Below are 24,079 nucleotides of genomic sequence, written 5' to 3' on the forward strand. Positions count from 1 at the left end.
ATTAAAATTCGCGTATTAATCTGTTATTTCATATTTCTGAAAGAGGTTTTTTTTTAGTTATTACGCTGTAAAAAATAATTTGTTCTTACTACAATTACAGTTTTACAAAGTTACTGTAAATGTACTACAAATGTACTGTTCAAAGTTCATAGTTCGTATATCACACAAAAATTACGTTACAACAAAAGGTCAGTTGAACGTATAGAAGACTTATAGTCCTAGTGATAAACTCAAGCTTTGTATAACGCATTTTCTGTAAAAATTACTTGATTATTCACGTGTTATTAAAATAGTATTTGAAACTAGTCGAAATGCAATTATATTCCAAAACGTACTATTAATAATCCAAGTGTCCCAACGGCTCAGCTGCAAACTTATGAGCATATATGGCTAAATTTCGTGGCTCGAAGCTAAAGGTAGATACAGCGTTGAGATCCAACTGTGTACTTGTGAAAAAAAAATGCTCTTGTACTTTGGAGCCGTGGTTACGAACGGCGATAACGCCTTCAATGAAGGCTAACCATGGTTTTGAGCTCTGAATTTTGGAACTGGTGAGCCAGTTCGAATCCGTGTTATGCCCCAAAATATACCCTGTCCTCTAAGCCGTGGGTGTGTTATAAGAGTAACTGTCAATCGCTTAACACTAATTATTGGTGATAGGGTGCTTTTAACTGGCTTTCTTCTCTCTGGTCATCAGTTTAAAATTAGGAGCGGCGGCAAATAGCGTCAATAGCTTTGCGATAAAATACATATATGGATCAAATGCCTTTACTCGGACTAACGGCAGCCCAGGAGTTGGTTTGGCATGGTTTGGTTAAGGCACTCGACTCGTAATCCGAGGGTCACGCGTTCGAATCTCCGTTATATCAAACATGCTCGCTTTTCAGCCGTAAGGACGTTATAATGTGACGGTCAATCCTACTATTCGTTGGTAAAAGAATAGCCCAAAGGTTGGTGGTGGGCAGTTGTGATTGTCTACCTTTCCTGTAGTCTCACACTGGTAAATTGGGAAACTATCGCAGATAACCCTCATGTAGCTTTGCACGAAATTAAAAAACAAACCAAACCGTAGAAAATATGGTACAATACAACAATACCAAAACCTCGTCTAGTTTACTCGATATTTCAATAAACATATTTTGTTGTTAAACACAAAGCTGCACGAAGGGAGTCAACTGTGTATTGCTTATCGCAGGAATCAAACTCCGGATTTCACCGTTATAATGCCCACGGTTTTTCCCCGACCTACAGGAAGGACAACAATTTCAGAAATGTTTAGATTAATAGTCTTATTTCTAATAGAACGTTCGTTGTAGAAAACAAAAATTTGCAATTTGACTCCATTAAATTATGAGGTAAAATCGAAACGTTAGCTTTAAAAAGTAAAAATATATTAAAGATTTTATGTGTCTTTGATGTTAAAGATAATTTTTCAAATATCTTGTCAGTCACCTAAGCTTTAATGCTAGTATACTTAAATTCTGTGGTCTTACTGGCTGTTTTTATCCTCACAATCAATATTAACAGTATTCAAACTGAATTACGTTTATACATATATATATATATATATATATATAAGTAGATATATAGCAATATAGTATGGAATATACAATATGCAGTAAACTGGCTATAAAATACGTAAAATGGACGTTTCGTTATGTTTGTTTTAATCTCATGCCTCTCAGTTCCTCACAGCTTCTAACAATCATTGCATGTATTAATACCCGTTATGGACAAAGCACAGATAGCACATTACGCAGATTTGTGCAAAGCTACAAAAAAGCAACGCATCGTATATATAGATAGTGAAATAGCAGTTTTAATGGCGGTAAATATAATTCAAGTTTTTTTTTTTCAAAGAGTTCTCTCAGGACAGTTCTTGAAATTGCAGAAGAAGGAAATGGACTAAGTTTCATTATTTTTCTAATGTTTGGATGATAAACAGGTGACTCATCTTTCAATAAATATTGTAACTTTTATTTTGTTTTACCTTATCAATGGATGACGCGTTAATATGAAAAGATCAGTGAATTGTGAATTATTCATCAATGATGTCTCTTTAAAGCTTTTGAAAGGCCTTAATAATTACTAGAAAATCTTGCTACGAATTAAACCACTCATCAAAATGCTAGAGTTTATTTTTGTTGTTGTTGTTATCTTTGCAATTAAATTTATGAGTGGAAATTAGTTATGTTCTCCGAAAGAACTTATATTATAACCAAGTCATTTCGCGCTTTTAAGACTCGCTTTTTTATGTCGTAACATTTAAAGTTATTACCATTCCTTTGAGATTTAAGGGAACATAGAAATTAAAATCAACTTAAGCACATTAATCAAAAGCTGAGGAATATTAAGATTTACTCTAGCCAGTTTAACGCTGCTTTCTTTTAGCTGAAAAACATGCGGTATTCATTCGTTGACTGCAAACTTTTGCAGTGTTTGAATTATTCATTGAAATTTGTTCCCGATGTACAATAATGAGATACTTTAATATAACAGTGTTTTGTGTTTATAAAATTGCAACACATCTCTTAGGAATGTAATATAAAATAATTTTTTGCACTAATTAAGTCCACCAGAGTGTCCAACAGTTACGGGAATGTTGCTGAAGAAATGCAGATCTCACTACTGCACTAAGCCTACATTTCTTCTTTGGTAGTTATCATGGAGTTCATCGATCTTTCGATTAATGTTGTATAACACGTTAATCGTCCCACAGACCATTAAGAACAACATTAGGAAGACTGGTATGGAAGCGATAAGACGAGAACTTACAAAATGTTTTGTAAAAGACGAATTCATACAAGGCCTAATTACTCTTATCATTTAATAGCGAACGAAATGAAAAAAATAATATTTGAAAAAGCAAATGATTAGAAAATTACATGTTTTCAGCTTTAAAGAATGTTAAAATTGACTTTCTCAGATCGTCTGCAAGAGGATGTAAGTGTTATAATAGCCTATTTCTCATTTGTGCTAAATAGTTCTTTTTATATTAAAAAATCAATTTATAAAGTAATTAGTTCCCAATATTTTTTTTTATTCACTTGAGGCATTAGGGCTAAAAGTAGCAGTCAAGAATTAGTAGCTAAGCCTAAATCTCACTGAAGACTGTTTGTTTGTTGGTAAGCATAAATCTATACAATGGAATATCTGTGCTCTGCCAAACACGGGTATTGGAACCCGACTGTGTTATGTTAGCCTTCAAACTTACCGCTGAGCCACTAAGGGGCTCCATGGAAGGCGTACGATAAGTGATTCAGTCAATGCACTCTAACATCGACTTCCTGTTGCAATTTATCGTTACTAATGTAAAAAAGAACTGATAAAGTGTATAAAAATAAATAATTTAATATTATTAGAATCAGTGACGTAATACACTTGCTTCAAAAATATTAACAAGTTCTAAGTTTGTTTTGAAATTCGCACAAAGCTATACGAGGATTATCTGCGCTAGCCGTCCCTAATTTAATAATTTAAAACTAGAAGAAAGGCAACTACTCATCATCACCCACCGCTAACTCTTGGGCTACTCTTCTACCAACGAATAGTGGAACTGACCGTCATATTATAACGCCCCACGACTGAAAGGGCGAGCATCTTTGGTGTGACGGTGATTCGAGCCCGCAACCCTCAGATTACGAGTCGAGCGCTCTATTCACCTGGCCCTGCCGAGTCAAATTTCTACTTGTTTCAGACGAACGTTTTTATTGTTGTATTATGTTGTTGTCGTTTTCACAACAATAATTTATAGAACCGATTAACTATCCCACGTAACTGAACATTACCTAGAAAGTCAAATCGTAAACTCAGGAAATAGATTTCAGACACAACCTTCGTCATACAGCTAGTTTTAGGCTAGTAACGTAGATATGCGCTCTAATCAACAAACATCTCACGTATTAATTGCATGTATTCAGACTCTGTTAATGTATGACTGCAACATTCCCTACTGTGAAGGAGAGATATTAATTGGTATGACTTCTTGCTTGGGTGACTTACCAGTAACGGATTGTAATGACTTTTGCTCGTCATACTAATGGCATGAAACGTACGTTGCCTGACCTTTTCAACACAGTGTAACTTATTTATTCCTAGGAGAAGTTAATTATTCAACGCTATGGCAAATCAGTTGATGTTGATTCTGTAGAATTAGGAGATGTAAAGGTATTGGGTGATATTGATATAAGGGAGGGCACTTTCAGCTAAATTTGTATTATTACTTTTATATCTGTTTTAATAGTTTGACTTTATCAGTTGTGGGCTGGTGATTAACGAGTTCGATTCGTAATAACAGGATCATGTGTTCGAATCTCTAACCCCAAATATGCTTGTATTCTATGGTATAAAAAACTGTTCCCTTACAAAAATTACTGGCCAATCCCATACGAAGATCGAAGTTATGGGGTAGGGGCAATCAAAGCGGTTAAAGTTGTATATTTGTTTGTTGTGTTTCTAAACAGCTACGTTCACCATATTTTTAACATACAAGTGTCTGAAAGGTTAACACCAACATTACAACCACTATATTGATTGAGTGTGTGTTCATCTTGATCGAGTATCTCCCACATTATTAAATAAAGAAAAAATAAATTCAACCTCTGGCCACGAAGAAATCCAAGGTTTGTAATACGTCACTGAAGAATAACAGTAGAACCCTGGGCCCGAAATGGCTAGGTGGTTAGAGTGCCCAAAACTTAGCGACGGGGCCCGGCATGGCCAAGTGGGTTAAGACGTTCGACTCGTAATCTGAGGATCACGGGTTCGAATCCCCTCGTATCAAACATGCTGGCCCTTTCAGCCGTGGGGGTGTTATAATGTTACAGTCAATTCCACTATTCGTTAGTAAAAGAGTAGCCCAAGAGTTGACCGTGGGTGGTGATGACTAGCTGCCTTCCCTCTAGTCTAAATTCGGGATGGCTAACGCAGATAGCCTTCATGTAGCTTTGCGCAAAATTCAAAACACAAACAAACAAACTTAGCAATGGCTGATGACGAGTGTCAATTCCTCGTTGCCTTACATTACTTACTAACTCAAGAATACCTAGTACAGATAGCCCTCATGTTGCTTTGCGCGAGATTCCAAACAAAAAAGCAAGTAGAAATGTGAAATATATATATATATATAATTATCAACGCCAATATAACAGTGTATCAGTAGCCCTTGAATATCTTAACTAACTTGACAGGGACACTTAAAAATAGTGAAGCGGTTCATAGGAAATCATTCAAATTCACTTCACATTTGTATTGATTTTCTTATGATTTACGATAAACATCTTATCAAGGATACTCTCACCCTTTCTTCCATCTTCATCAAATATTCTAATGAACCCAACAAGAACCTGCTAAACTATCAGTTGGTATTAAAGAACTTCGTTAATAAGGTAGTATGTTGATTTTATCGAATTTATGCACACGTACAAATAGATGTACGAATCTTTGTAGTCGTTCATTAGTGCATCATTCAAGTATGACGTGGAACGTCGTTGTAGATCAGTGGATCCCAACATGTAGGGCGCGCTCCCCTGGGAGTTGTGACAGTACTTTGGATGTGTGGGAAGTATTAATAAAACTTTTTCTTGGTTTTGTGTGTGTAGATATATATATATATATATAACACGGTTAACCTGAGCTGAGCACTTTGGGAAGGAGAAGTCAGAATGTGTTATAAGGAAAGGTGAAACACTTAATAAAATTAAAGAAACAATGTGCTAGATAGCTTGATAAACAAATTATCTCTTTTAGAAGATAATTTTATCCTATTTCAGCATTTCTACCAACAGTACAAAAACACTCACAGTATACACATACCCAACCCTCACGAGTCTCCTTCCAATTCACTGGGCAACGTTTCAATATGATTCTTTGAGCAATACAGGCAGGAGCAATCAGCGGAGAAACTTTACTGAAACCACTAGTGGACTCACTTCTATAGGATCTTTGTAAACGATCTGAGTATGCACCTTTTTCAAACGCGGACTCAGAAAACGCTACCCATTGGCCTCTCTCCTGCTTTCATGAAATACACTTACCGCCTAAAGGGCATGTAAAAGTTACGTTGACAAAAACAATTTTGGTTGGTTGTTTGAAGCTAATCTCGAAGCTATACAGTGGGCTGTCTCTGCTCTGTCCACCACAGGTATCAAAACATTGTTTCTAGCGTTGTAAGTCCGTACACATATCGCAGTGTAACCGGTGTCGATCGAAGTACCCGCAGACAAACCACAGGCTTTCACCATGTCCGTAATAAATTTATCAAAACTAAGGTACGACCATAATTGAAAACGAAAAACAAAAATCTTGAAGCCATTGTCGTGTTGATTTTTTTTAAATACACAAATTAAGTTTGCACAGTAAACATACAAGACCCTACAACCTATTGTCATCAATAACAAAGGGGTTTTCAGTTTGATCCTAATGAAAAAAAAGATCCAGTTTTCGAAAACGCTTGGATCAAAGGGTTCTGTATTGCTGTGACAAATAATTATTTTTGAATCTAAGTGTTTTCCTAGCATATTAAATTGAATTCTTAAAATACCGACTTTATATTTATCCGCAGATAGAATGAGATATCTACAAACTCTTTCTTCAGAACTTTAGAGCGGGTAAATGGTTAACACGAGCTCTAGAATCGGAAACCAGTCCTTTTGCCTTTGAGCTCTACATAGCCAGGTGGTTGGGGTACACAATTTGCAATCTGAGGGTAACCGATTGGAATCCCCTGTGACACCAACTACGTTCGCCGTGGGGGCGTTCTTCTGTGAGGACCAATTCCACTATTTGTTGGTTAAACACCTAAGAGTTGGCGGTGGGTGGTGATGACTAGCTGCCTTCCCACTTCTAAATTAGGGATGGCTCGCGCACATAGCCCTCGTGTAGCTTTGCGCGAAATTCAAAACAAACAAACAAACCTATTCTTCTGTTCTATCATGCTTAAATCAATCTTAGCTTGATTTAAATATGAATAAACAACAACAGAAAAACATAAACTTATATAATTTTACATCAAGTTTGTAATGAACTAATTTTAAGCGCTACAATTCTATTAGCTCAAGAATCCTTTCAAATTATGACTCATTAATCATTTAACTGACATCTGAAGTCTCTGGTAACCAAGGCGAATTGTTTGGGTGGTTTAAGATTATGTCCTAGATACAAGTCACTCCGATGATAAATTTTATTTTATTTATTGAAAAAAATAACTTATTTTATGAACAGTAATTTTAACACTTCTATATAATTACTGTTGTTATAGAAACACTCTCGACCGTGGGTGTCCACGGTATCGATATTTGAAACCTGTACTTTAATGAACACTTGCTCCCTGTCTCGGTGGCACAGTGGCATGTTTGTGGATGTATAACACTAGAAACTGGTTTTTCGATATTCCATGGTTAGCAGTGCACAGACAACATTATATAACTTTGTGCTTAACAGTAAATATTTATGGACACTCACGAGGAATATTAATTTGTCCTCCATCAACTTATCCATGTGTTAGGCATTTTAATTCATCTTATCTTAAAATGCTTTATTAAAATGGGGTCCTCCACAGTAGCACAACGCTAAGTATGAAGGCTTAAAGCGCCAGAAACAGGATTTCAATACCCGTAGCGGGCATATCATATATAGCCCATTGTCTAGCTTTGTGCTTAACTGCAGCCAAACAAAGAAACCTAAACAAACTCCACCAGATAACGCTTTAACTGAAGAGTTATACATTTTTTGTTTGTCCATTAACCCACTGACAAACCTACATTAACCTATGGTTCTATAAAATCTGTTTATTCGCTTCCAAAACTGCTTGAGATTCGAAAGCCAATACGTGTTACGTATCGATAAATAAAGTATGGCTGTTACATAAAAATTGTTGCCTGGTGGTCAGTTGATAAGTTTCCGGACTTACAATGCTAAAATCATGCTCCCAATTACCGCGGTAGACAGAGTGTAGATAGTCCATTTTGCAGATTTGACCTGAGGCAACAACAATTTATAAAAAAAATTAACAATTTCATGAACCTAAAAATGTAAAAGTAAACACTGTCAAAGGAATTATTTGAAACTCAAAAGCAGCAGCAGTAACGTATGAAAATGTGTACAATAAACATTTAACAAATTCATAATATTAAAGCATGGCGAAGCGCGTAAGGCGTGCGACTCGTAATACGAGGGTCGCGGGTTCGCGCCCGCGTCGCGCTAAACATGCTCGCCCTCCCAGCCGAGGGGGTGTATAATGTGACGATCAATCCCACTATTCGTTGGTAAAAGAGTAGCCCAAGAGTTGGCGGTGGGTGGTGATGACTAGCTGCCTTCCTTCTAGTCTTACACTGCTAAATTAGGGACGGCTAGCACAGATAGCCCTCGAGTAGCTTTGTGCGAAATTCCAAAACAAACAAACAAACAAAACATAATATTAAAAAAAAACTCATATACAGAGATGATTAACTAGAAAACTACAATGATAACAGAAATATTAAAGAAAATTTAAAAATGCTAATTAAATATTTATTAAGAGAGAAAATAGGAACAATCGAAAATGGAACTTTGGGAAGGAAATACACTCTGAATAGCAGAGTAAAAGAAGAGTGTCGAACACGTGAAAACTCTAGAGAAAACTAAGAAAATCTTAAAAGAATTGATAAATTAGTTGAAGCAAGAGATCGTAGATATGTATTTAAAATATTGCATGCAGGATATTTCGGCTATCATTTAAGGGAAAGTTTAGATATAAGAGTCTACAAAGTAAGAAGAAAAAACACACGTATGGGCGGTACACAAGGTTTGTTTCGCATTACAGAATTAGATCGTACGCCAACCATAGGATCGATATCTCAACATTTGTGTCTCCTAGTCTACAAACTGCCTCAATTTTCCACTCGAGAAAGATCTTATGTACCATCGTCCCGGGGCTGAGAATACTTGTTAAATGGAATTTTATGAGCACGGGAAATTGTCATCTACTAGACAAAAAATATCATTACTGCACATATGTGTCATTTACTCAAAACTACTTTTTTTAATGTCTTTTGATTTTCTTCGTCTACAAGGACTTCGTACGCGTGAGACCCGGTATCGAATCAGATAATACAAAGAAGATTTAAAGACATAAGTATAAACAAGAAATAACAAATAAATAAATAACACATCAAGGGCAATGAACAAAATGCGTTTAAAAAGATGGAATGTAGAAAACGTAGAAAAAAACAACAGAAAGATAGAAAAACGTTTCGATAAATCTAGTACGGCCCCTTCTGATGAAACCTACAAAATGAATGAATGATAGGGAAACTAACCTAGGTCCTAAACAGTAAGATATTTAACAGGAAATGTTATATCGAAGATGAAAAAGGACAATGTCTTTGAGACATCATTTGTATTCTTAGGAGAACTTAGCATACACGCATTAGTGTTCAACAATGCTTACAATGATAAGAATGAAATAGTAATAACAATACACAAACCAGAATGTCAATCACTCACTCTGTAAAAATAAGTAGGAAATTCATCTTTACCTGACACTAGAAATATATGGCATAACTATTAATCCCTTCACAGTTTGAAGTAAATACTTTATATAGCACATGTGTTGTTCGTCCTTGAAATGTTTATTTTGAAAAAAAAAAAGTGATGTCGTGTTAATTTAATTATTATGTATTAATTTTACTTTACAAGAAGCACCTATTTTAATGTAGTGACTTTTACGAGAAATTGTAGGCTTAATGTTAACTAATATTTTTATTTGAACACTGCTGTGTAATTATAAATACATTGTGGTTCAGTTCATCTCAACTTTAAAACTAGATTCGTTGTAGTTGTCACAAAGCAAATATCAGCTTTAAATCTAAGCTATGAAATTATTATAATCTCGCTTTATCAAATCCTATGACACTAAAGATACTACCTTAAGTCCATGAGGCGTATTGAAGGACCGGCGCTAACACAACAATTATACAGTGCCCCTTTTGAAACTAATGTCCAACCAGATGCCGCTTCAAGTTGGATAATATTATTTCTTGCAACACTAATTTCCAACGTACACAAATTATAGCATGTGCTCTTTGATGAAAATGTAGTATTTCGGTGTTGTTGTTGTTTTATTTGCTGAAAATTACAAGTAAAATTACTAGTAAAGACATATTTCAGCAAAGATAATGTTAAATGATACAAATAAAATTTGATCACTATATTTTGTTTTTTTAACTAATAATCGAAATACAAAAACTTCAACGTCAAAGCTTTTCTGTTAATCATTTCTAGGCCTGTCGGAGAGTCAACCGTAAGCTTATAATGATATAAGGGATTCGATTCCACCCATATATCTCATTCTTTAGAACAACCACTTCTGGATGGTTTTTATTATTTTTCATGTGTAAGTTGAGCAAACTTAATGAAATACACGTATCATTATATTTAACACAAAAAAATTGTGAGAGGCAAAGCATTCTGTCATGAACATTTTTTACAAGATGACAAAGCGTCACTTTGATAGTAAAAACACTGGTTATACAACACACAAGAGGAACATATTGCGTCGTGCATGAGATTGGGAGGATTACTATTTACAGTGCTGTGTGAAGTTACATTAAACAATACTACAGCATTCTTCACGGTCCAACATATATTTGCCGTAAATTCACGACAACGACAATATCCCGTTATTACCACATATCATAAATTTACGTTCAATGATTTTTTTATTTTTTTTTACAAAGGCAGTGAGCGTTTAAAAATTGTAAATAGGCGTTGAAGCAATGCGGCATATAACAAGTAGTGATGTAAGTTGGCTTCTGTGTTCCTAACAGATGGTCAACTGACTGTAACTAGGCTATCAACTGTTTTATTTAAAAGGTTTTGACAAGCACGTTTAACGTATTTAGATTGTCTAAAGCCTTCCAATTCAATAAATAAGTTCATATAATGGATTGTCAGTTTAAAGTGAATAGAACTACTAATGCAGATTGCTTCTCTTAACAAAGTTTGATGCTGTTGTCTGAAGTTTCTAAAACGACGTGAAATCCACACACACACACTTAAAAATACTAGGCCTAGCATGGCCAGGTGCATAAGGCACTCCACTCGTAACATCAGGGTCACAGGTTCGAATCCCTGTCACACCAAACATGCTCGCCCTCGTGTAGCTTTACGCGAAATTCGAAACAAACCAAACCTAAAGAAGGAAACTTAGTAACACTCAACACGTATCAACCTATTTATTACTTCACTTTTCTTTCACTATCATACTCTGTTTTTAGGAATACTTTACATTATTTTATGATATTGTTTTCAAGAGCATATATTCACCGTCATTATAACCTTTACGTACAAAACTGTGAAATAAAAGCATTTTTAGTATATCCTATACATTAAACTAAAAGCAAAAACTCATATTAATAATGTTTCTTTATGACTTAGAATTCATTCTGTATTGAAAGTGTGCGGCGAAAGGCTTACGAGCACGCTTTATGTGCAAATGATTCGCGTTCACTTAACGCTGGCGGCAATTATTCGTGAATATTGTAGTAAGTGTTCATTCATTTCAAGTGGTCATAAGATATTAAACACTTGGGGGTGTTCATCTCAAGTGTTTACAAAAAATAAACAACTTTCTTTAATCAGTTGTTTAGTTCTGATTTTTTTTAAAATATAACACACAACTCAAAAATATGCTGTAAATAATAATAGTGACGATGCATTAACTGAATTTTACAACGAATCTGATGTAACACGCTGTAAATATAGAATGTCTACCATAAAAGTAACGATGTAACACCTATAAATTTTACGATCAAACGAATATCGTACCGTAAACAAACAAAATAATACACTGTGTATCATAAAAGTTGCTGTTTGTTGTTTAAAGTTTAGTACAAAGTTGCACAATGGGCTATCTGTGCTCTGCCCAAAACGGGTATCAAAACCCGAATTCTAGTGTTGTACGTCCGCAAATATACCGCTGTATCACTGGAGTGGAAGGGACAGAGTGTCATAAACGAAACAGAGCATTAACTAATGTTTCGAGTTCGAATCCCCGTCACACAAAACGTGCTCGCTCTTGCAGCCGTGGGGGTGTTATATTTGTGACGGTCAACCCCACTAGTCGTTGAGAAAAAAGTAGCACAAGAGTTTGGCGGTGGGTGGTGATGATGAGCTGCCTTTTACCCTGGTCTTACATTGCTAAATTAGGGACGGTTAGCGCAGATAGCTTTCGTGTAGCTTTGCGCGAAATTCAAAAGCAAACTAACTTTAACAATGAACTCGATATAACACGCTGTAAAATATACGATGTCTACCGTAAAACTGATCGTGTAACAACTGTAAATTTTACAGAATAAAACCAATAAAAGATACTGCAACATATACAATAAAATAACGGATACGGAACTTCAGTATTCCACACAAGTGTTAACAGTATTTATTTGTACAAAATCCTAAACATGCTCGAATTTTCGTGTAACTGATTTTGCAAGATTATTTAGTTAATAATCCTATATACCTTCTAAATACCATATTGTATGAAAGTGTATAACAGTAAAGATATTTTACTTACTTACTCTCTCTATAATTTCCCACTTTTTGGAGGTGGGGCTAAATTATTCGATATGTTGTTTTCCCAAAATATTTTTTCCACAGCACCGGTTTTTCTTTTGTTTTTTTTTCCTTTAGTGTAAAACGTTCCATGTTAGATATAATTAAATAACTCTTAAAATAGACTGCTCTGAATGGTCAGAAAAATAAATGATAGAATAAGGCACAAAGTAGTCGATTTCAAAGTATTTAAAGGTCATTAGACGACAAAAACCTTTATAAAAATATTTAAAAATAATAACTAATGTTACCCATTACGATTTTTTTTTCAATTTCCTTCAAAATTCTATAAATACTATAAAAATCAATAAGGCTAATATTAGCTATGAGATTCCATATTGAGGTTTTCTTGCTTACAAATGAAGGTAGCGAAGGGTAACTAGTGTTACCCTTCGAAACCTCCTCAGTAAGTGACGCAATAACACCAAACCTTAAGACAACTAGTTCATTAGCTCCTACTAGATCATTAGCTCCTACTAGATAATTAGCTCCTACTAAATCATTAGCTCCTACTAGATAATTAGCTCCTACTAAATCATTAGCTCCTACTAGATCATTATCTCCATGCTAAAGTACACGGAAGAAAAGTTGAAGCTTGCTACAACCAACTCGTAACATCCGTACTGACGAACCCGGATAAACAAGCAGAAACCTAAAGCAACCATTTCGGTTTTTCCACAGAGAAGTATACAATATAAAAGCAAAATCCTCGGGATACACTTGTGAAAAATAAGGAGCCAAATTTAAGGTAGCCAGTTCGTGAGGTCATTACTGGAAAATGTCAAATATAGTCACAAGCTTGAGATCCTCTTGTGAAAAATAAAACACAAAATCTAGAGTAGCTAGTTCGTGAGGCCATTACAGAAAAATGTCAAATATAGTCAAAAGCATGGAGATCCTCTTGTGAAAAATAAAACACAAAATCTAGAGTAGTTAGTTCGTGAGGTCATTACTGAAAAAATTCAAATATAGTAAAAAACTTGGAGATCCTCTTGTGAAAAATAAAACACAAAATCTATAACAGTTAGTTCGTGAGGTCATTACTGAAAAATGTCAAATATAGTCAAAAGCATGGAGATCCTCTTGTGAAAAATAAAACACAAAATCTAGAGTAGTTAGTTCGTGAGGTCATTACTGAAAAAAATGTCAAATATAGTAAAAACTTGGAGATCCTCTTGTGAAAAACAAAACACAAAATCTAGAGTAGTTAGTTTGTGATTTCATTTCTGAAAAATGTCAAATATAGTCAAAAGCTTGGAGATCCTCTTGAGAAAAATAAAACACAAAATCTATAGTAGATAGTTCGTGAGGTCATTACTGAAAAAAATGTCAAATATAGTAAAAACTTGGAGATCCTCTTGTGAAAAATAAAACACAAAATCTAGAGTAGTTAGTTTGTGATTTCATTTCTGAAAAATGTCAAATATAGTCAAAAGCTTGGAGATCCTCTTGAGAAAAATAAAACACAAAATCTATAGTAGATAGTTCGTGAGGTCATTACTGAAAAATGTCAAATATAGTAAAAAACTTGGAGATCCTCTTGTGAAAAATAAAACACAAAATCTATAGTAGTTAGTTTGTGAGGTCATTACTGAAAAATGTCAAATATAGTCAAAAGCTTTGAGATCCTCTTGTGAAAAATAAAACACAAAATCTAGAGTAGTTAGTTTGTGATCTCATTTCTGAAAAATGTCAAATATAGTCAAAAGCTTGGAAATCCACTTGTGAAAAATAAAACAAAAAATCTAGGGTAGCAAGTTCGTGATGTCATTACTGAAGAATACAGACAAATGTATGAAACCTACGCCACGTGCCCTAATACCTTTAGTAAAAGAAAATCTCAAACAAAACCATAAACATAGTCATAGACACCTTACTGATAAATACTGAACAAAATCAAAAACAAAATATAGTATAGCCAGTCACGGTCTCTTTACTAACGAATATCAAACAAAAAAGAAAGTCTAAAGTGGCCATTTTAAGATTTATTCACTATAGAACATCGAATAAAACTCAGAAGCCTGGGGTAACCATCTCGTGATCTCCTTATTGAAAATGGAGAAAAACGCCGAAGATAAGAATGGCCAATTCGTGATTTATTTGGTGAAGACTGTAAAACTAAAACCAAAACCTAAAGTAGCAAGTTCGAGATCTCATTACTGTAGAAAACATAGTATCTGTATCGTGATCTCCAGTATGTAAAACGCCAAAGAAAATCAGACTTACAGTCTACAATATTTATTATTGACTGGTAAGAAACAGTTACGTTGTTTTTAAGAAAATTAACTTTTCTTAGTAAAGTTTTGTTATTTTGGAATGGCTCTCTTCATGACAAAATAGTAAGTTTCCTTTAAAACAACGTAACGTTTTAAAAATTTATACATAATCTGTATGCTTAGACACTTCAACGGATTTGGCAGAATATAGTCCACATGCTGTCCTTGTAATTCGAAACTAGTTTGGATTAATAACAGGAATAATTCGACCTTTTCATGCTTTGACAGCGACATAATCAGTCACGTATCTGAAATTTAGAAAGGCTGCAAACAATCTATAGTTCCAGACTTTTCGGACATCCTGTATTTAAACCGTTATAATGTTTAATTTGAAATTTATCATTTTATTTCGTAAGTAATTTACCTAGAGAGTTGATGCCAAAAACTGGCATCAAAACTTCGTCTCTTTTTAAATCATTAATAGAAACTATTATTCATATTTGACTGAGCACATGAAGTCAACAATTAGAATAACTTCATGTATATCGAACATACTAATAAGATGTCGTTTGAAACAATAATTCATAGGAAAGTTAATAATAAATAATCTGGTATGCGCGTGAAAGAAACAACAGCAAACCAGATTCGAAAATTCTCTAAAGAATAATTGAAATACAACAAATCTTAATGACTGAACAATTATTTAAAGGTATATATTGTTTTGAATTTTGCGCAAAGCTACACGAAGACTATCTACGCTAGCCGTCCCTAATTTAGCAGTGTAAGACTAGAGGAAAGGCGGCTAGTCATCACCATCCACCACTAACTCGTAGGCTACTCGTTTACCAACGAATAGTGATTTTGATCATCACTGTATAACGTCCGCACGGCTTAAAGAGCTAACATATTTGGTGTGACGGGGATTCGAATCCTCGACCGTAGGATTACGAGTTGAGTGCCTTAACCACCTAGCCATGCCGGGCCTTAAAAGTAGAGAATTTTTAATATATAGAAAGGGTCCTGGGTTTGAATCCCCGTCACACAGAATATGCTCGCCCTTTCAGTCGTAGAGGAGTAATATATAACAATGCAACGATCAATTCCACTATTCGTTGGTAAAAGAGTAGCCCAAAAGATGGCGGTTGGTAAGACTAGCTGCCTTCCCCCTAGTATTACATTTCTAAATTAGATATGGCTAGCGCAGATAGCTCTCGTGTAGCTTTGCACGAAATTCGAAAAACAAAACAAATAAACATAATTATATTTCCTTCAAGTAAACCTGTTTGTTTAGTTGTTGTTGTTTTTTTCTGAACATAATATATAATAAAACACAACACTTATCTAGAGTATAGTAACATTCCATACCTGAGTAAATAGGCATTTTTCTCTACTCGCTCAACCGACAATTTAGCGTTTTTACAAATGTATCTGTACAAAGCTTGATACTATGACGTCATGCACATTAAATGTTGTAAGCCTTGAAACCGAAGTGTCACTCATTATTTGTCTAACGTGGTATAATTATATATTACTGAGCGTAGAAGAGGAAATATGAAGACAACATTTAATTACTGTTAAGTTTCTACATGTATTTCTAGAAGGTGGAAGCAGTTACTCATTATTAGAAACTTAAGTGCTTTGTTTCCTTTAAAGAAATATTAAGTTTCCAGATTTAAGGTTACAGTTTAGAGTTTTTGTTGTTTTGAATTAAGCACAAAGCTATCATGCTCTGCCCACCACGGGTATCGAAACTCGGGTTTTAGCGTTGTAAGTCCAAAGATATACTGCTGTGCCACTGGGCCTACAGTTTAGAAGACAAATGTACGTCACAAGAAGAAAATATTATAAGAAACGTATTATTTATAGTTACTAGTGTATGTCTTTCATGATTGAACACAATGTTTTGTGGTTTGTCAGTATAATAAAGGGCCTATAACAATGACTGAACACAATGTTTTGAAGTCTGTCAGTATAATAAATGGCCTATAACAATGACTGAACACAATGTTTTGAAGTTTGTCAGTATAATAAAGGGCCTATAACAATGACTGAACACAATGTTTTGAAGTCTGTCAGTATAATAAAGGGCCTATAACAATGACTGAACACAATGTTTTGAAGTTTGTCAGTATAATAAAGGGCCTATAACAATGACTGAACACAATGTTTTGAAGATTATCAGTATAATAAAGGGCCTATAACAATGACTGAACACAATGTTTTGAAGTTTGTCAATATAATAAAGGGCCTATAACAAAAAAGTGTCAAAATTGATAAACTTTACTAAAGGCATGTGTATATTTTGTTTTCACTGGACTTCGAAAATAAGACATCTAAATTGATATCTTCTTACACATCTGAAAACGATTTCTTAAACTGGTGTTGAAAAATACATGTGGAATTTTTGTGTACTTTAAAATTTTGTGTAGAAATGGCGTCGACTTATTTCTAATCACGCTCTGTTTACAAAACAAAATTTAATTCTAGGATGAAAAGCGTCAGTAATAAGAGAGTTTCTTTAGTGTCTGGATATCTTTGATGTACCTAAAATAAACAGTCCCTTACAAAACAATGGAATTTTAATATAAAAAAAAAAGAAATGAAAATGAGCAAATTCGAATTCGCTAGCCAACTTGTTACATATTTCATAAATTCCTTTCAAACTCCCTATTTTGACCTACTAATATTCGAATTTCATTTAATTAATTAATAATTTCACAATATTTATTAGAGGTATTAATATACTATCGCTAATCACTTTTTCTCACACCTGAGGGCGCTTTAGGTATGAAAAGATTTAAACTGAGAGACAACCTCAAGGTTTAGAATTGTAAGAAATATGGAATGGATATGTTCACAGCAGGTGTAGAAATTAATTGGTTGAGAGGAACCATCGCTCTGGGACTAAGAATTAAAAGAATCTAAATTTGTGGAAACATGCAATATGCTAAGAGCTTGAAGACTGTTTATAGCAAGATTCAACTGTGATTTTGAAATAATGGAGTTGAGTGTATATATATATATGTATTTAACAAGACTCCAGTTCTTTCACAATAAAATCAAAATTATAACATAGCGGTCTCGATTTAAGTACCAAAATAGTTCCAGTTACCTGTCCAATTTTACATTCTTAAAACCAAGTAGCACTACCTCAAGCAACACTACTACCCGAACATACTAACTTGTTGTACGTAATAATTCTTCCATCAATTCCCTATTCTTAGTAAGAATGTGCTCGGATTTGACATTATCATTTTTTTATAGTCACACCCATATAAACTAGGAAAAAATTAAGCCAATAATGAAACAACGAAAACAGTTTGCGATACAACAAAGTACATATAGGAGTAAAACAGATATAGACGGAGAGCGTAATAGATAACATATAAATAAATTTAAGGTAGGTATGATAATAGATCGATATATATAAATGGCATATAGAAATCTCTCGGTTCTTACAAATGTTCTTCCAGTTTTAGAAGAAGAAACGTCGTTTCGAATATCAAATAAAGTACTTTAAAGCAAATCATTGGATAGCCAATACCAGCATTTCTCGACGCACTTGAAGTAGCTTTCGAAACTTGACAATTTTGTATACCCCACCACAATAACTGTGAAGATGAACTCAGTGCTCAAAAACATTTCTCTACTTACCAGAGGTAATCCGACAAAAGATGACTCGTTTCGTTTCGTTAAGACCCGATGGTGTTGTCGTACACGGTAAAACATTACATAGCCGCCGCTTGTCTGTTTCTGCTTCTAAGCTCATCTCACACAAGTGATTGCTTGGCGGAGTCATTTCGTCATTGGTCGATTTTCTTCATTACTATCAGCGATTGGTTGCTTTAGAGACGGTAAGATCCACTAAGAAATAGGTGGGGAAACGTTTTTATATTTCATTTTTTTTAAGTGCACTATATCATTCAGTGTAGTGATTCACATCTAGCTATATGATATTTATCCAATGAGATGACTTGAAACAATTGGAAAGTCTTAGATGGATTTCGGTTAATTGTGATTTCGTAACAATAGATGGAATTTGAAAGTTATTAAACAGAACGTGTTGAGAAAAAAAAACAAGCAATAACGTACGTCTAATATAAGACATTTTCAGCGATTATCAACTCAAAATATTAGCCTTTCAATATATATATATATATTTAATCACGTAAAATAAATTAAAGAATCTTATTCAAAATTAGTTACTATAGTAGAAATGGAAACACACGTTTAATATTTAGTGAAAAGAAACAAACTTAAATTTATTCACAGTCCCTTAATTCTCAGCCTAGATTATTCCTCTCAGAATCTTTTTGTTCGTGATCTTAAAACTGCTGTCTGTAATTAGTATCAGCTTAGAAGTGGGTCTACCCTTTCCTGGACAGATGGGTCATTATAAAACCACTTGTTAATGAATTTTTGATTTAAAGTTCCTCAAGACCAGGAACTGAGCTGAGAAGGGAAGAATTATCGCTGAATTTGATTCAAGTTACATCGGAAACACATAACCATTGCATGATATTTGATAACGTGAACATATTTCAAAATCACATTTGTGTGTTTTTTTTATTTATAGCAAAGCCACATCGGGATATCTGCTCAGCCCACCGAGGGGAATCGAACCCCTGATTTTAGCGTTGTAAATCCGGAGACATACCGCTGTACTAGCGGGGGGGGGTAATCACATTTGTAATAATTTTTACCTCTAAAGAAAACGACCAGGTTGTCGTGTTTCTTGCTCTGGATCCTTTTTCATTTAGTTTATTTTGTTCTATGTGTTTTCCACGTTATTACTATCAAGCTATCGCATTTCTTGCACTGGAATTTTCTTCTTTTCCACATTTTTTTCTTCTTCGTGCTTTCCACGTTACCACGACCAGAATATCGTGTTTCTTGCACTGGAATTTTTTTTCCAGGTTTTTCTTTTTTGAGTCTATGTGTTTTCCATGTTATCGCGTTGAGATTTCATGTTCTTTGCACTGGAGAATATTTGTTTTTTTACCACATTTTTGCTCTATGTGTTTTCCATGTTATTACGATCAGGTTTCGTGGCTCTCTTACTGTAATGTTTTTTCATACTTTGTTATATGTGTTATTACTATCTTACTATCGGGATGGCGTTTCTTGCATTCGTTTTTGTTTTCTTCATAATTTCGTTGTGTGTGTTTTCCACGTTATTACAATGAGGTTCCGTGTTCCTCCCATTCAAAGTTTTTCCACACTTTTTCCAATGTGTTTTCCACGTAATTATGAATAAACTTTGCACGGAATGAGCCTCAAGTATTTTGCTTTATGTTACCAAACATTGTTACTATGGAAAATATTTGAAAATGTTGATTAGTTCTTGAAAACTGCAACTTATTTTGAGTTCGTATTAACATAATTATCGACAAAGCTTCGAAACGTCAAGAAACGGAGTTTTAAAAAAATACACAACTTTCATTGTTATAACGTTTAAACAAAACATTATCTATTACTCAGTATTTATTGTTAATTGTGAGGAGGCTCTTGATGTTGCTGTAACAGTAAGCTGAACAATAGCGAAGTAATAGATATAAAAGTAAAATAATTTTCTTTGATGTTTACATTAGATGGATCTAGTTAACATTAAACTTATAGATAAAAGTAGATTCGCATTTCTTGGTTAGTTATTATATCTTAAAATTTGTTTATTGGTTGTTTTTGGCGGTGGTGTGCGTTTTGTAATGTAAACTATATAAAGAGCTATTTGCGCACTATTCATCGCGAAGATCTAATCTTAGATTTTAGGGTTGCAACTAACCATCAGTAACCCACAGGGTAAGAAACCATGCTTGTGGATATAAGGTAGAACAAAAATAAGTCGTTTACATCGAAAAGTCGACAAAAGATGTTATTTCTTTACCATTCACGAATATTGTAAATTAATACGCCATAAGTTTGAGTTCGGCTGTCACATATGTTGGCCAACTTCACGAAATATGAGCAATATAAATATTAATTCACTTTAAAACTAAATTAAACGGGTTCTTTGATTAAACCGTACTGTTAATTTCATAGTCCTCAGACTTACCAATGAACCATCGAGGGACAAACATATAGTTATCCTTAAACGTAAAATATATAGTGCGTGAATTATTTAAGTACGTCTAATCATACCCTCTCCCCCAGGTAGTAATTTTGAGAACTTATAATGCTAAAAAATCGTATTTCGAGATTCCAGTATTCGTTTGTTTGTTTGTTTGTTTTGAATTTTCGCACAAAGCTACACAAGGTCTATCTGCGCTGGCGTCCCTAATTTAGCACTGTAAGACTAGAAGGAAGGCAGCTAGTCATCACCACCCACCGCCAACTCTTGGGCTACTATTTTACCAGTGAATAGTGGGATTGATTGTAACATTGTAACGCCCCCACGGTATGACGGGGATCCGAACCCGTGACCCTCAGCTTACAAGTTAAGCACTCCCTAACCATATGGGCATGCTCCAGTATTTGTGGTGAACAAGAGATGCAAATATTCAATTGTATGGCCTTGTGTTAAACAACAAACTAAGTAATCATACCCTAAATCAAACTATTCTCATACTAACATTATTTTCACGCGAATGGAAGAGAATAGTCAATTATCTGTGATTCTCCTGCATTTACCCTGATGAAATAAAAACCTATCGTAATAAGAGACTGAGATCTGCTTGTAGTTATCAATCAAATACAAAAAAACATCAATTCTGGTAGAAACACACAGAACGGTAAAAAAAAATCATATAAGTGGTCTGAAATATAATTGATGAAGCATTTATGATGCTAGGCTAAATGTGAGTTCCTCGAATACTTGAAGAAGAAAAATCAAACTTTCAAAAAAATATTATAGACTATGCTACTTTACTGCGATATCACACAACTAAACGTTTTAACTCTTTCGTTACTAAAAGTAGAATGTGAGCTAAGTTAATAAACTAAGGGAAACCGTAGAACGTTATAGAAAATCAAATCAAAGGAAGTTAAGCATCTTTCTACGAAACTAATTGACGAAAAGAAGGCTTGAATACAACTTGTTTTACCCTAAATGAACTAAGCCTTTTATACTAGAACGTGTATATGTAAACCAAACCTATTTTTTTACTAGAACGCGTAAATATATATATATATGTTAATCAACTAAATGTTTTTTGTAGGCCTGGAATGATTAGAGCATTTGACTCCGCAAGTTGTGGGTCTTGGGTTCGAATCTCGTCCCACCCACCATTTTTTAAGCTGTGGGGGTGTCATAGAATGTTAGTGAATCCTATTATTCGTTGATAAAAGAGTGGCCTAAGAGGTGGCGGTGGGTGTTGTTGACTAACTATCTTCCCTCTAGTCTTTCACTTCTTGATTATGGACGGACGAGACAGATGGTTTTCGTGTAGCTTTGCGCAAAATTCAAACCAAAAATTATTTTTGAAATTTTGGAAACTGTCACGTTTATACCCACCTATAAGGGCAATAATTAACGATTACATAAATATCGTTTCATATAAACATTTGATTTTATCGTCAAGCCCAGTTGGTGAATTCTGGTATTGAACAAAAAGTGACTTGTGGGAACAAAATATGAATTTATAATGATGTTTCTTACACATCTCTGGTTTCGAGCTGTAAAAAACAAATTAAGAAGAATCTGGGGAAAAACATACAGTTAACTTGGTTTTTATAACAATTTTTAAACATATTGGTTTTCCAATATTTTGACAGCTTTCAGGGTTATTAAATGCTAAACCTTATTCGTGTTTAGCTATGAACATCGGAGGACAGAGTCCCTCTTTTAGGCTCAGTTGCTAAACAGTTAAAGTAAAATTTAATCCAGTCTCGTGCGTCGAACATTTAAAGAGGAATTCCGAAACTCATTTATGCTCAATCGATGGTCTCTAGTGCCTAAAATATTTCTAATATAATGAAAATCTGTTTATATTTCGAATTTAATAACTAATTTTTGTAGTGGAATTACTAAGGGCTACTAAACATGAAACATTTCTTATAGGATTTACTGAGAATTAATAATTTAATTCAGTAACATTTGAATTTTAAAGAAAACTGTATTTTAATTCACAGATATATAAATACACAATTTACCTCACCAGATGGCAGCACGTCATAAACCTAATTACGTTTAAATGCTAGTTTCAACTGATTAAATAACGAAAAAAACAAACAACATCAGACATTCTTAATTTGCATAGTAAGTTGGTTGGGTCTCAGAGAAGTTCTCACCTTGGCATTGTCCTATCACAGATGCAAGTGTCTATAACTTGTTGCTCACAAGGAACTGTTGGAATATTGTGTGTCTTCCCCTTGAAAATAAATGTCAGTGCACATGGGAAATGTCCGTAGTTTGGATGGTCTTAGACTCAATGTAGTTGTATACATAGAGCTCTAGGGTGATTGTTGACCCAGAGGCTTTCAAACTTGACACTGGTCAGTACCACCCAAGATTAGCAGAAAGTGTTTAAGGTGCCACAAGTTGTCAATGTCCATTAGCAAGTAAAACAAAGAAAATTGTCTGATGAAGATAAAATTCCATGAGCAATAGTTAGCCTCTTCATGACGGGAGAGATATTATCATGGATCATAAAGATCATGCAGAACTAATAGAAAAATGTATGAGCCTTTGATTATGCCTGAAACACAGTACCCTCGGTAGGATCACATAGCTTAGCATTAATCAAGAAAACGTGGAAGAAAGGTTTATTTCCACTATAAGCATGGTTAAATGGATCTCTTCCTCTATGTTTAATGACACAACTAAAGATTACCGAAATATTTTCTGAATAATTTCAAGTACACTTAAGAGTTTGGATTTTCCAACCCTTGATATTACCAAACACAAATGACTGAGAACTAATTTACAATTTATGACTAAGCTATAACAACATTCTGAACAATTAAATAATCGAGTTATCTATCAGGGTAAGTTAAAGAATTACAAGTTGAGTCTCATCTATGTATAAAGTGGGCATTTATAAAGATGCTGTGCACAATGTGCATATGAAAACATACAGAGCAATAATTTTGACAGGATGTAAAAACGTCCTCATAGACAAACTTATCAAAGAGCTATCTAGTGATATAGTTAGGTATTACTCAATTGTAAGAGATCTTCTCACCATGACAAAGGTAGTTTCTGTCATGACAAAATTATAAATATGTATAAATCACAAGAGAAAGAGAAGCCAATAGTGACAGCTGCGATAATTTTGCTTGGCATAAACCTTCTTCTTGTAATGACTATACTGCACCAAACTTGAACCTTGCCAACACAT

General features: G+C 34.2%; 1 pseudogene across 1 annotated transcript in view; it reads right to left on the reverse strand.

Annotated features, from left to right (window-relative positions):
* Nucleotides 1–24,079, reverse strand: part of LOC143244404 (uncharacterized) — a 298,731-nt pseudogene that overhangs the window by 29,401 nt on the left and 245,251 nt on the right. Inside the window, exon 6 of the transcript XR_013025052.1 lies at nucleotides 18,459–18,668. The product of XR_013025052.1 is annotated as an uncharacterized LOC143244404 (transcript). The remainder of the gene's footprint in view (nucleotides 1–18,458; nucleotides 18,669–24,079) is intronic.

Source organism: Tachypleus tridentatus, chromosome 2, assembly GCF_004210375.1.
Source record: "Tachypleus tridentatus isolate NWPU-2018 chromosome 2, ASM421037v1, whole genome shotgun sequence".
Classification (NCBI taxonomy): domain Eukaryota; kingdom Metazoa; phylum Arthropoda; class Merostomata; order Xiphosura; family Limulidae; genus Tachypleus; species Tachypleus tridentatus.